This window comes from Oryctolagus cuniculus, chromosome 6 (genome assembly GCF_051225735.1).
Source record: "Oryctolagus cuniculus isolate XC-2025 breed Fujian yellow rabbit chromosome 6, ASM5122573v1, whole genome shotgun sequence".
Taxonomy (NCBI): Eukaryota; Metazoa; Chordata; class Mammalia; order Lagomorpha; family Leporidae; genus Oryctolagus; species Oryctolagus cuniculus.
In genome coordinates, this window is record NC_142872.1 from 3,172,305 (window position 1) to 3,185,373 (window position 13,069).

Sequence of the window (13,069 nt, forward strand, 5' to 3'; positions counted from 1 at the left end):
CCATGTTCCAGGAGAATTGAATTCTTGTGTTCTAGATCCTTACAGAAAACAGTAGGGTCATAATGATAGTAACTGTTTATTTTCAGATAGCTTGAAGAAAGGTTAATAAATGTTAAAGGTGATGGACACAGCAGTTCCCCAATTTCATCATCACACCATGTGTACCTGTGCTGAATCATCATACCGTACCTCAGAATATGCATTTCTGTACATAACTTCATATATATAATATAAACACATGTGCAATGTGTATTGACTTTAACAACTGACACTTTTAATGAGCAGATTGTCCAGCACACGTCTTATTCTCATCTGCCTTCAAGTGCATCTTGGTGTGGTCAGTGACTGGTCTGTGCCTGACCTGGAGCTATTAACTGTTGAGATGCTGAGACGTCAGATCTGGGGAAGCTGGTGTACTTCAGAGCAGCCCCGGGGGCTCGGGAGGCTAGCAGCTGCCCTACATGGCTTCCTAGTCTGGCCTCATTTCCCATCAAGTGCTGCTTCCCACGATTTTCGCACTCCTGGACTTGGCCAGGTTCTAATTTCATAAGCTCTCCTTCTAGACTATTCATCGTAGCCTGGGTTGAAGCCTGAATTTTCCCTTCATTTGCAGTTGTAGGTGTTCCCCTCCATCTCATCTGCCAAGCCCTGAGGTCTATGATGGTCACAGAGGAATCGTGCTGGCTGTGTTCCACCTCTCCTTCCAGATCTGTCGTGTGCCCGACCAGCAGAATCGTCAGTGAAATCTGTGAAGCTGAGATCCATTCAGTGGACTCTAGGCCCTCAGACTCCGGGTAGTGGCTGGACAGAGCGAGAGACTTGTACCATAGAAGTTGTGCTTCTAACTAAAGGCAACGGTTACTTTGCCCTGTGGTTCCTGTGGGCTTCCCAGCGCTTCGCAGTGTCTTGTCTCAGGGGGTGAGGAAGGGGGTTGGCCCTCTTGTACCCCCATCTGAGTAGTGGTGTGCAGCTTAGTCTGATCACACAGCTGACAGCATTCCTGCTCCTGGTGGTGCTCTCTGCCTAGACTGAGCATGCTGTATGGGACTGACAAATGATTAGCAGCGCTGTGCGATGCACTTTCACAAACTGGAAACCTTGGGGCCTTCCTGTTCCTCTCTAGGTGCTTACCTTATCGTGTGTGTGCAGCCATCACTGCTTCTCAGAAAGTGCGGAATGCTCAGAGTTCCTTCTGCCCACGGGTGCTCGTGACAGAAAGATAGTAAATGGTTTCAGTAGCAGATGAGCCATACAGAAATCCTTGAAGTGCACTGAATGCCTTGGCTCCCTGAGCTGGTGGGCTGGGCTGGGAGCTGGGGGCCGGCCAGCCTGTGTCCCTGAGCTGGTGGGCTGGGAGCCAGGGGCCAGCCAGCCTGAGCCCCACCACCTCCAACTCCCAGCTCAGCCTTGCAGCTGCTCATTAAGGGCAGAGGTGCCCAGGCGCGGTGTCCTAGAGGAATCCTCTCCCTAGGACATAATTAGGGGTTTTCAAACCAGCCTCCAGCCAGTCTCGGAAGTTTGTTTTGGTTAGTTTTTGGTCAGTGCTGCTGCCATTTTCCAAGAGCCCAGTTGGAATTTTCATGGACTTTTTATCCCTAATCTCATGCACTCGTCCATTAAGTTACTGATATTTTCTGTCCAACATCTTGCTTCTTGCTGTCCTCTCTCTTCCCAGGAAGCACCCACCAGACCATACCTCCCCTCTAAATTATGCATTTTATGCTCAGTTCTTACCTAAATTCTCCCCTTACTTCAAGATCAGAATAAAGTGTTGCCCCTCTCTCCTGCTGTTTCCATGGTGAATACAGTTTTCTTAGTTATGGCTTCTCTGTCTGTCTCTCTCTGCTTCTCACACCCACGTGTGCCCTTACTGATCTGTTCCCACCCTCTGCAGGTTGGCAATGGGACCTTACACTAAGGAAGCCTTGGGTTTTGTTCTAATCCTCCCTGTGTTCCTCATTCATGATAGATTGTGTTATTATCATCATGTACCCACTTAACAATATTAACTAGCCTGTTAATAAAATCAACAGTGCTGTTTCTAGTTAAATATATTAATTCATTAAAACTTGGCATAATGTAGGGGAACTTATTTAAGGGAAAAAACCATGATACAGGACATAAATGGTACAATGATGTGTATATGTATATATATATGTATATATATATAATATATATAGATGCTGCTGTAAAAGCAAATGTGTAGTGCAGTGATGTAGATGTGAGAAGATGCTACTGTAGCAGAGGATGAGTGGTGTGATGATGTGTGTGTGTAGGTGTCACCATAGCAGTGATGTGTGTGTGTGCAGGTGTTAGCAGTGATGGGGAGTGGTGTGACGAGGTAGACGTGTGTGTGCAAGTGTCGCCATAGCAGTGATGATGTGTATGTGACGGTGTTGCCATAGCAGTGATGTGTGTGTGTGTGCAGGTGTCGCCTTAGCAGTGATGAGTGGTGTGGTGAGGTAGACATGTGTGTGCAAGTGTCCCCATAGCAGGGACGATGTGTATGTGACGGTGTTGCCATAGCAGTGATGTGTGTGTGTTCAGGTGTCACCTTAGCAGTGATGAGTGGTGTGAAGAGGTGGACATGTGTGTGCACGTGTCGCCATAGCAGTGATGATGATGTGTGTGCAGGTGTTGCCATAGTGGTGATGAGTGGCAGGATGGTGTAGATATGTGTGTAGATGCTGCTGTAGCAAGGATGAATGGTGTGATGATGTGTGTGTGTAGGTGTCACTATGGTGGTGATGATGTATGTGTGCAGGTGTCGCCATAGCAGGGATGATGTGTGTGTGCAGGTGTCGCCATAGTGGTGATGAGTGGCAGGAGGGTGTAGATGTGTGTGTAGATGCTGCTGTAGCAGTGGTGAGTGATGTAATGATGTTTATGTGTGTTTGTAGATGCTGCTACGGAGAGGATGACTGGTGTGATGAGGTAGACGTGTGTGCAGGTGTTGCGATAATAGTGATGAGTGGCAGGATGGTGTAGATGTGTGTGTAGATGCTGCTATAGCAAGGATGAGTGGTGTGATGATGTGTGTGTGTAGGTGTCACTATAGTGGTGATGATGTGTGTGTGCAGGTGTTGCGATAATAGTGATGAGTGGCAGGATGGTATAGACGTGTGTAGATACTGCTGTAGCAAGGATGAGTGGTGTGAAGATGTGTGTGTGTAGGTTTCACTATAGTGGTGATGATGTGTGTGTGCAGGTGTCACCGTAGTGGTGATGAGTAGCAGGAAGATGCAGATGTGTGTGTAGATGTGATGTGGCTGTGGCAGAGTATCAGTGATGTGATGATGTCATTGCATGTGAGTACTATGATTAACAAGTATATGGAAAATAATAGCAGAAAACTTATGGACATACCACTCCTAATAGGAATAATCAGAAAAGATCTCCACCACAACACATGATGCCCAAGCCTTCAAAAGTAAAACATAAAGATGTTTATGCACAAGAGAAATGCCAGATCACCTTCAAATGATCTCCAGTTAGATTGACAGCTGATTTCTTATCAGAAACCCTAAAGGCTATGAGAGAGTAGATAGACATTGTCCAAGTCCTAAAAGGAGAAACATTTTCAACACAGAATACTGTACCCAGCAAAGCTCTCATTTATAAATGAAGGTGAAATAAAGACCTTCCAAAACAGACAGAAATTGAAAGAATTTCTCACCAATCATTCAGCCTGATGAATGATACTTAGGGATGTGCTACACACAGCAACGGAAAGAGGGTCAGCGTCATGAAAGAATGTGAAGGCAGAAGATCTTGCAGAGTGCAAAGGAAATCCAAAGCAAACAGTAGGAGGAATATTTAGGGAAATCATAATATTTATGGAAAAATGGCAAGACCAAGAAGTTACTTATCAATAATAACTTTGACTGTAAATGGCCTAAATTCTCCAATAAAAGGTCCAGACTGGGGCCGGTGCCATGGCTCACTTGGTGAGTCCTCCGCCTGTGGTGCTGGCATCCCTTATGGGCACTGGGTTCTAGTCCCAGGTGCTCTTCCAGTCTGGCTCTCTGCTGTGGTCTGGGAGTGCAGTGGAGGATGGCTTAAGTCCTTGGGCCCTGCACCCACATGGGAGACCAGGAGAAGCACCTGGCTCCTGGCTTCGGATCAGCGCAGCACCGGCCATGGCAGCCATTTGGAGAGTGAACCAATGAAGGGAAGACCTTTCTCCCTGTCTCTCTCTCTCACTGTCTGTGACTCTACCTGTCAAATAAAAAAAAAGATACAGACTGGCTGAGTGGATTAAAAAATAAGATTTATCTATTTGCTGCCTAAAAGAAATATATCTTGCCAACAAAGATATGCACAGGTTAAAAGTGAAATGATGGAAACAGATATTCCATGCTAATGGAAAGCCAGACTGAGCAGGAATAGCCATCCTAACAGCAGACAAAATAGACTTTTAGACTTTGTTAAAAGAGACAAATAAGGGCATTATGTAATGATTAAGGGATCACTCAACAGGAAGATGTGACTACAGTAAAATGTATATGCATCCAATGCCAGGGTGCCTGACTGTTTAACACAAATGTTAATAGATCTAAAGGGAGACTCAGGCTTCAATATAATAATAATGGGGGGACTTCAACACACCACTGTTATCAATGTATAGATCAACTAGACAAAAAACCCCAACAGAACTAACCCACACTGTGCACCAAGTGGACCTAATTGATACCTACAGGACATTTCATCCCCCAGGTGCAGAATACACATTCCTTTCATTAGTGCGTGGAACTTTCTCTAGGATAGAACATATGCTAGCCATAACACATCTCAACAAATCCAAAAAGGAATTGAAATTGTACCACGTGTCTTTTGTGACCACGTTGGAAGTCAGATTAACCCTGTTTACAGATGATATGATCCTGAATATAGGCAAACCAAATGACTCCACTAAGAGATTATTGGAACTTATAAGAAAGCTTGGTAAAGTTACAGGTTATAAAATCAACAGACAAAAGTCAATAGCCTTGTGTATACACAAACAATGCTATGGCTGAGAAAGAACTTGTAATATCAGTCCCATTCACAATAGCTACAAAAAATTTAAATACCTTGGCATAAATTTAACCAAGGATGTAAAAGATTTCTACAATGAAAATTTATAACATTGAGGAAAGAAATAGAAGAAGACAGGAAAAATGGAAAAAATTTTCCATGTTCATGGACTTGAAGAATTAATATCATAAAATGCCCACACTACCCAAAACAATTTACAGATTCAATGCAATCTCAATCAAAAATCCAAAGATGTTCTTCTCAGATCTGGAATAAATGGCCCTAACATTTATATGGACTCACAAGAGATCCTGAATAGTTGAAGAAATCCTAAACAATAAAAATAAAGCTGGAGGCATCACAATACCGGTTTCATGACACCTTACAGGGCAGTTATAATCAAAACAGCTTGATTTAGACTCCATAGTAAACATGTGGAGCAGTGGAACAGACCCCAGAAATAAATCCACACATCAACAACCATCTAGTCTTTGACAAATGAACCAAAAGTCACTCCCTGGAGAAAGGACAGTCGCTTCAATAAAAGGTGTTGGTAAAATTTGGTGTCCACATGCAGAAGAAATAAGACTCCTACCTTAAACCCTATAAAAAGATCAACTCACAGTGGAGCAGGGATCTAAACCTAAGACCTGAAACCATCAAATTACTTCTAGACATTGGAATAGGCAAAGACTTCTCAGATAAGACCCCAGAAGCACAGGAAATAAAAGCAAAAGTAGATGGGATTACATCAAGCTAACAAACTTCTGCACAGCAAAGGAAACACTCAACAAAGTGAAGAGGCAGTTGACAGAATGGGAAAAAATATTGCAAACTACACATCTGATAAAGGATTAATAGCTAGGGTATATAAGGAGCTCAAGAAATTCAACAACAACACAAACAATCCAGTTCAGAAATGGGCTATGGGGCCAGTACTGTGGCATAGTGGATAAAGCTGCCACCTGCAGTGCTAGCATCCCATGTGGGTGTTGGTTTATGTTCCGATTGCTCCACTTCCAATCTAGCACCGGTTAATGCACCTGGGAAAGCAGCAGAAGATGTCAAAGTGCTTGGGCCCCTGCATCCACATGGGAGACCTGGATCAAGGCTTCAGATTGGCCCTGCTCTGGCCATTACAGCCATTTGGGGGAGTGAACCAGCAGATGCAACATCTCTCTCTCTCTCTCCCCCTCTCTCCTTCTCTCTCTCTCTCTCTCTCTCTCTCTCTCTTCCTCTCTCCCTCTCTCTCCATCTCCCCCTCCTCTCTCTCTGCTGTCTCTTCTCTCCCCTGTCTCTTCTCTCCTCTCTCTGTAACTCTGCCTTTCAAATAAATAAATAAATAAATCTTTCTAAAAAAGAAATGGGTTAAGGATATAAACAGCATTTTTCAAAGGAAGAAGTAAAAATGGCCAACTGACATATGAAAAGATGCTCAAGATCACTAGCCATCAGGGAAACGCAAATAAAAACCACAATGAGGTTTCAACTTATTCCAATTAGAATGACTATCATCAAAAAATCCGAAAATAATAAATGCTGGTGAGACTATGGAGAAAAGGGTACCCTAACACACTATTGGTGGGAATGTAAACTGGTACAACCATTGTGAAAGTATGGAGATTCTTCAGAAATCTTAAAATATATCAAATGACCCAGCCATCCCACTCCTGGGAATTTATCCACAGGAAATGAAATCAGCATATGAGAGTTACCTGTACCCCTATATTTATTGCAGCTCAATTCACGATAGGTAAGATATGGAATCAACCCAGATGTCCATCAGATGAGAACTAGATAAAGAAAATGTGGTATATATACACTATGGAGTACCTCTCAGCCATAAAGAATGAAATTCTCATTTGCAACTAAATTGATGTAACTAGATGCCATTATGCTTAGTGAAATAAGCCAGCTCCATAGGACAAATATCATGTTTTCCCAGATTTGTGGCTAACTAATATCCAGAGTATAAAACAAGTAATATATGTGAGTGAAATTGACATTTTGAGATCTGATTACTGTTTACAGCCCTTTACTCTTGAGGAACAGTGGGTTTTCTGCTTACTACTTGCTGGATTCTTTATTTCGTAGAGGGTTAAGCTTTTGATTATAAAGTAAATTGAAGGTATGTCATTGTAAAAAATAAAAAGAAAGGAAGGCAGAAGGAGGGTAGGATGGGAATTATCATTACGCTCTTAAAGCTGTGTCTATGAAACATGTGGCACTTGCTCGTCTTATCCATATTTTAAAATGAAAAAAAAAAACCCACTAGTGTGTGAAACAGGTGAAGGTACTGGAATAGGCAGCATCTTACAGTGGTCACGTTAGTGCAGCCTGACGCAGCAAGGAGCAGGGAGAGTGAGAGGCAGTGTGGGGATGCCTCGCGTCCACAGAGCCCTCACCCTTTCCTACACCATGCCCCTCCTTCTCCGCACAGTTGTTTCATGGGTTCCAGTCAAGTTCTTCTCACTGCCAAACACTATTAGGCTTCATTGTGGACATTTTCCTCCAAAATATGGAGCCAAGTTGATCCCTGATTCCAAAGAAATTGAATGGCTCCTTAAACTAGATCCTTCACAAGACCAGTGATATCTTTAAGGGAAATTCTAATTTGAGAAAAGTTCCAGGTTTGCAGAGAAATTGCAGAGAGAGTGCAGAGATTTCCCAACGCCCTCCCCTGGTTTCCCAAGTGGTTAACACGTAAGTCACCGCGGAGTCAACCGTGACATGAACACTGCCCCTTGCTGATTTCACTGTCTCCTCTTACTCCCTTTTTCCAGGATCCCATTCAGGGTCCACATACGTTCCCTTGTCTCCTTGGGCTCTGGGCTGTGAGCTTCTCAGTCCTGTTTTGCTATTAATGGCTTTGTCAGTTGGAGGAGTACTGGTCAGGTGCGTTACAGAATATCCCTTGATTTGTGTGTGTTTGACATTTTCTTTTTAGCCAGAGCTGTAGGTGTTGGGGTAGAAGATGCAGGGGTGGAAGCTGACTTCTGAGGGGTATCAAGGGTACCCCTGACTTACTGCCTATGGTGTTCCCCCTGGCCACTTGCCTCAGGCAGCACTTGCCAGCGTTCTCTACCAGAAAGCTCATTTTCTCCCTTATCCCTTATCCTATATCCTGCTGCTTGGGGGCAAGACAGTGAGTGCAGCCCCAGTCAAGGGGAGCAGGGTTGAGCTCTTCTTAAGGGTAAGATAGCCACATAGACTGCATGGAATCTGGACAGCGCGCTGCTCTCTCCCCCTCCTTCCCTCTTCCCTCTTTCCTCTCATTCTTTCTTCTCCTCCTCTCTTCTTCCCTCCCTCCCTCCCTGCCCCCTTCTCTCTCTCTCTCTCTCTCTCTCTCTCTCTCTCTTTCACACACACACACACTCACTCACTCACCCCTGGAAAAACCTGGCCTGTACTGCCTCAACTCCCTTTTAATTCTGATTCTGAATCAATCATGAACTCACATGTAGTTATGGGAAATAGTGGAGTGATGTCATAAATATATCACAATTTTCCAAGTTGCAACCAGGAAATCAACATTGACACAATCCTTGTCTCTTAATCATATCGCAACAAATTAAAAGCTTTATTTTGAATGGGGAGAATTGCACACATGTTTTAGGTCAATGACGACTTCTGATTTTGGTTTCTTCAGAAGTGTAACTCTTTGAGTGAGCCTGTGAGTCATTGAACTCCTTTTATCTTCTCAGTGTCAAAACTGCTAATCAGCTCAACAAAACAATTCAGTAAAACATAATACAGGCCAAGCTTATTGCTTTATGTTGCGGACATAAGTAATCCATTGTTTACAAGGCTGCATGTTTTTTTCCCCAAAGAAACCTTTTATTTAATGAGTACACATTTCATAAGTACAACTTTAGGAATATGGTGATTCTTCCCACCATGCCCTCCCTCTCACCACACGTCTTCCTCCCTCTCCCATTCCAAGTCCCATTCTCCACTAAGATCCATTTTCAATGAACTTTATACACAGAAGACCAACTCTATACTAAGTAAAGAGTTCAACAATTTGCACACACAAAAAACTGCTCCTCAACAGTTGAGTTCAAAGTCATTTCATCTTGAAGTTAATTTCACTTCTTTTTTTTTTAGAAACTTAATTAACTTTAAAGAAGCACCCAAACATGATACATCTTTTGCGAGCACTTAGACATAATACAACTCTTTGAAAACAGAGGTTGTGCATGGGAAGTTAGTGCACAGTGTCTCCTGTTTTTAATTTAGCAATTAACACTTTTATGTATGATGTCAGTGATCACCTGAGGCTCTTGATATGAGTTGCCAAGGCTATGGAAGCCTTTTGAATCCACAAACTCCATCGGTATTTAGACAAGGCCATAAGCAAAGTGGACATTTTCTCCTCCCTTCAGAGAAAAGTACCTCCTTCTTTGATGAGCACTTCTTTCCACTGGGGTCTCACCCTTCGAGATCCTCCATGAAGGACATATTTTGCCAGTGCCTTGGCTTTCCATAAGGCTGCATGTTTAACATTTTCCCTTTGCATGTAGAGATTCCTTTGTGCTCAAGTATTATAATTTATTGTTTTAAGAGTGCAAAACTACCTATTTATATAATAAGATGTATAATGCTAATGTATAGTACACAATGTATGATAAATGTGTACTTACGCATTCGATGACTATTTGCCAGCTATGATAGTGTCTGTGTGTTTTGATGACTGTAGCCTAGGTCTTCTCTTAGTTACAGAACATTACAGTTCTGCACAGTTGGGGTACATAAGCAAAAGGAGAGACAGGACACAGGAACTCTTTTCCTGAAAAGTGCCTTCATCAAGGTACCGAGGGCAGCAACTATTAATTTTTTGCAGCAAGCATCCAATTGCCTTTTCTGATAAAGACTGTCCTACTTTCTTAAGGAGATAAAGCAGTTCCGCCTTATGTTTCCGTTGTGCCGGGGACAGGAACTTCCTCATGCTGATCACTCACCAGGCTCTTGAAGAGATGAAATGATGCGTCTGTAACCCTTGCGGCATGGTGAGTTGTCCCTTGCACATTGTGCCAAGGGTCCCTGTTCAGGCGCCAGACTGTGTCTTAGATGGGGTCCCATGTGTCACTCACTGTTGTGTATGAAAGCACTTCAGAAATTCATGAAAAACATGGAATTAAAGTATAAGTTGATTATTTGTGCAAAAAATGAAAAGAGATATATTTAAAAATAATATATACCCATTAATTTTTGAAGATCCTTGTTTGCATAGTTTTTAAGTTGTTTTTCTACCAAACTTATCTCTTAATTCCATTTTCTATGAACTTTTTGAAGTATATTGTATACCCATAGCTAAAATCAATGAATAAAGTTGAAATAATTTCCTCTAAGATCCAGAACAAGACAGAGTTGTCCACTCTCACTGGTCTTTTTTAATATAACACTGGAAGTGCTAGCTGGAGCCACTAAGCAAGAGAAAGAAATAAGAGGTCTCTGCGTAGGGAAGGAGGAAGTAAAGTCACCCTGCTTGTAGATGAGATGATTCTCAGTATAGTAACCTTCCTAATCCTCCCAAAAACCATCAGGGCTGATAAACTAACTCAGCAAACTGCAAAATCAATGCATAAAAATCAGTAGCATTTTTTATCCACCAATAATGAACTTGTGGAGAAGGAAACCGAGGAAGCAACCCCATCATAATAGCTGTAAACAACCAAAATTCTTGGTCTGCTGTTACGGAGCTTTGGGTTAAGCCAACACTTGTGATGCCAGCACCCCATGTCGCAGCACCGATTCAAGTGCTTGCTGCACTGCTTCTGATCCAACTTCCTCTAAAGCACTGGGAAGGCAGTGGATGATGGCCCAAGTGCTTGGGCCCCTGCCACCCACGTGGCAGTCCTGGGTGTTGTGGCCATTTGGGCCCTGGACTTGCAGATGGAAGATTGATCTCTCTCTCTGCCCCCACTCCATTCCTGTCTTTGTCACACTTTCAAACAAATAAATATTTTAAAAAACCATAAAATTCTAGAAATTTCATCAAGGAAGTAATTGATCTATATAGTGAAAGTTACAAAACACTGATAAATCAAATGGAATAGAACAGAAAAAAAAAAACTGGAAAGACATTCCATGTTCCTGGATTGGATGAAACAACATTGTGAAAATGTCCATACTAGCTAAAGTGATGCACAGATTCATTGCAGTTCTCATCAAAATGTCAGTGACATTCTTCACAGAAACTGAAAAAAATCCTAAAATTCATATGGAATGATAAAAGACTCTGAACAGACAATTCTGTCCTGAGCAAAAAGAACAACGCTGGAGGCATGACATTACCTGACTTCAAAATACACCAGAGTCATCGACACACAGTGTGGCACTGTCAGAAAGCCAGACTCAGCGGCCAGGGGAATATAGCCGGGATCCCAGAAAGAAGGATCAACACCTCATAGGAGACAGTCTCTTCAATAAGTCACACTTGAAAAGCCCATGCACCAAGACTGAAACCAGCCCCCTGCCTCACATCATACACAAAACCCAACTCAGTACGACCCAACACTGTGACACCACTAGAAGAAAACATGGGGACCACTTCAGGACTTCAGCATAGGCAATGATTCCTTTGGCTAATGCCCCAAGAGTAGAAGCAGCAGAAGCAAAACTAGATAAATGTGATTGCATCAAAGGAAGGAACATCTGCACAGCAAAGGGAACAATCCATAGGGTGCAAAGACAACCCAAATCAAAGGAGGAAAATGCGTAAACTCTTCATCTGTGAGGGATCAACACCCAGGATACGCAGGAAACCCAGCAACTCCACAGCAAGAAAACGAACACCGTGACCTAAAAATGGGCAAATGGTATGAACAGACATTTTGCAAAAGAAGACACACAAATGGCCATCAGGTCTATAAAACACGCCTAGCGTCACTCATCGTCGGGGATGAGGTATCACACTGCCCCCACCGTCACAAAGGCAAGTCACAAATGCCGCAAGGATACGGAGAGAAACAGACCCTGACACACTGCTGGTGAGGATGTTGATTAGTACAGCTGTGTGGAGAGCAGAAACTGAAATCAAACTACAGTAAGATCCAGCTACCCCATACTGCACGTGTACCCAAAGGAAGGGAAGTCACAAATCAGAGATACCCCATGGAACCTATGAAGCAGACTCACGGAACAGAGTACACAGAGTAAGAGGAGCAGTGTGTATTTCAAATCTTGTGGTCTGGAGTCTGGTCTGTAGGTCTGTAGTTATAGACAGGGACCACAGGTGGGCTGGAAGGAAGCAGCGGGGTGGGGGTGGGGAGCCTGGCGCCCACACCAGAGGACAAGCAGTGCCTGGGACACACTTTGCTGGCCCACACATTGTGACAGTCATGGGGATGAGACTTGCAGCAGCGCTGACTTCCAGTTGGAGTTTTTGAACAGCTACTCTGAGAGTGGTCACAGATGCAAGTGTAAACAGAGGAGCAAGTTTAAAGAGAGGGGCCATTAGCTTGGCTTTGAACCCATTGGAGTTAGCACTGACATGTTTTCCAAATGCAGCTTTCGGTAGTTTTTGCATATAGACGCCAAATCTTTCCTGGAAAATTAGATTTCAGAGTCACTGTTCTGTCTTCCCCGGAGCACCTCAGTACTCAGCTTCATTCTTGGTGCACAGTTGTGGTGTCCACGTCCATCATACTGACCAATGATTTTATCAGGAGAGGCTGTCCGTTTTTCACACAGCTATTTTCATGGTGTGTTAAGAATTCACAGACCTCCGCTCATCAACAGGGAACTAGACCCCAGAGAAATCTCCAAGATGACTACAGGCTCAGAACCCCAGGGAGGCTGAATGGTTGGCCTCTGGCACTGCCCTGGGGAGGAAGTGGCTGTTTTCCTTTCCAGGCTCCTCAGAGGACATCCAGGAAGTTCAGACAAGAGGGAGATCCCGTAGTTCAAGTAAGAGTTCCCACAGGGCATGCAGATGAGCTCCGGAGTCACCACCAAAGCTGCTGGCACGAGCAGGCTCTCCTCCTTTAATGACATATCTCACTCGCTCATATTTAACTCTCCGATTATTGTGGTGATGTGCCGGCCCCAG

The 13,069-nt window shown here is 43.5% G+C and overlaps 1 long non-coding RNA gene across 5 annotated transcripts in view; it reads left to right on the top strand.

The window, feature by feature from the left end:
• The window catches only part of LOC149125945 (uncharacterized), a 69,428-nt gene that overhangs the window by 20,564 nt on the left and 35,795 nt on the right, over positions 1-13,069 (top strand). For 2 of the 5 annotated variants that reach the window (XR_016235005.1, XR_016235004.1), the window contains exon 3: positions 9,908-10,025. The exons of 2 other annotated variants lie outside the window; for them this stretch is intronic. This is a non-coding gene — a long non-coding RNA (uncharacterized LOC149125945). Of the gene's footprint in view, positions 1-613; positions 2,010-9,907; positions 10,026-13,069 lie in introns of those variants that run through there. One more of the 5 variants, XR_016235003.1, reaches the window with a different exon arrangement.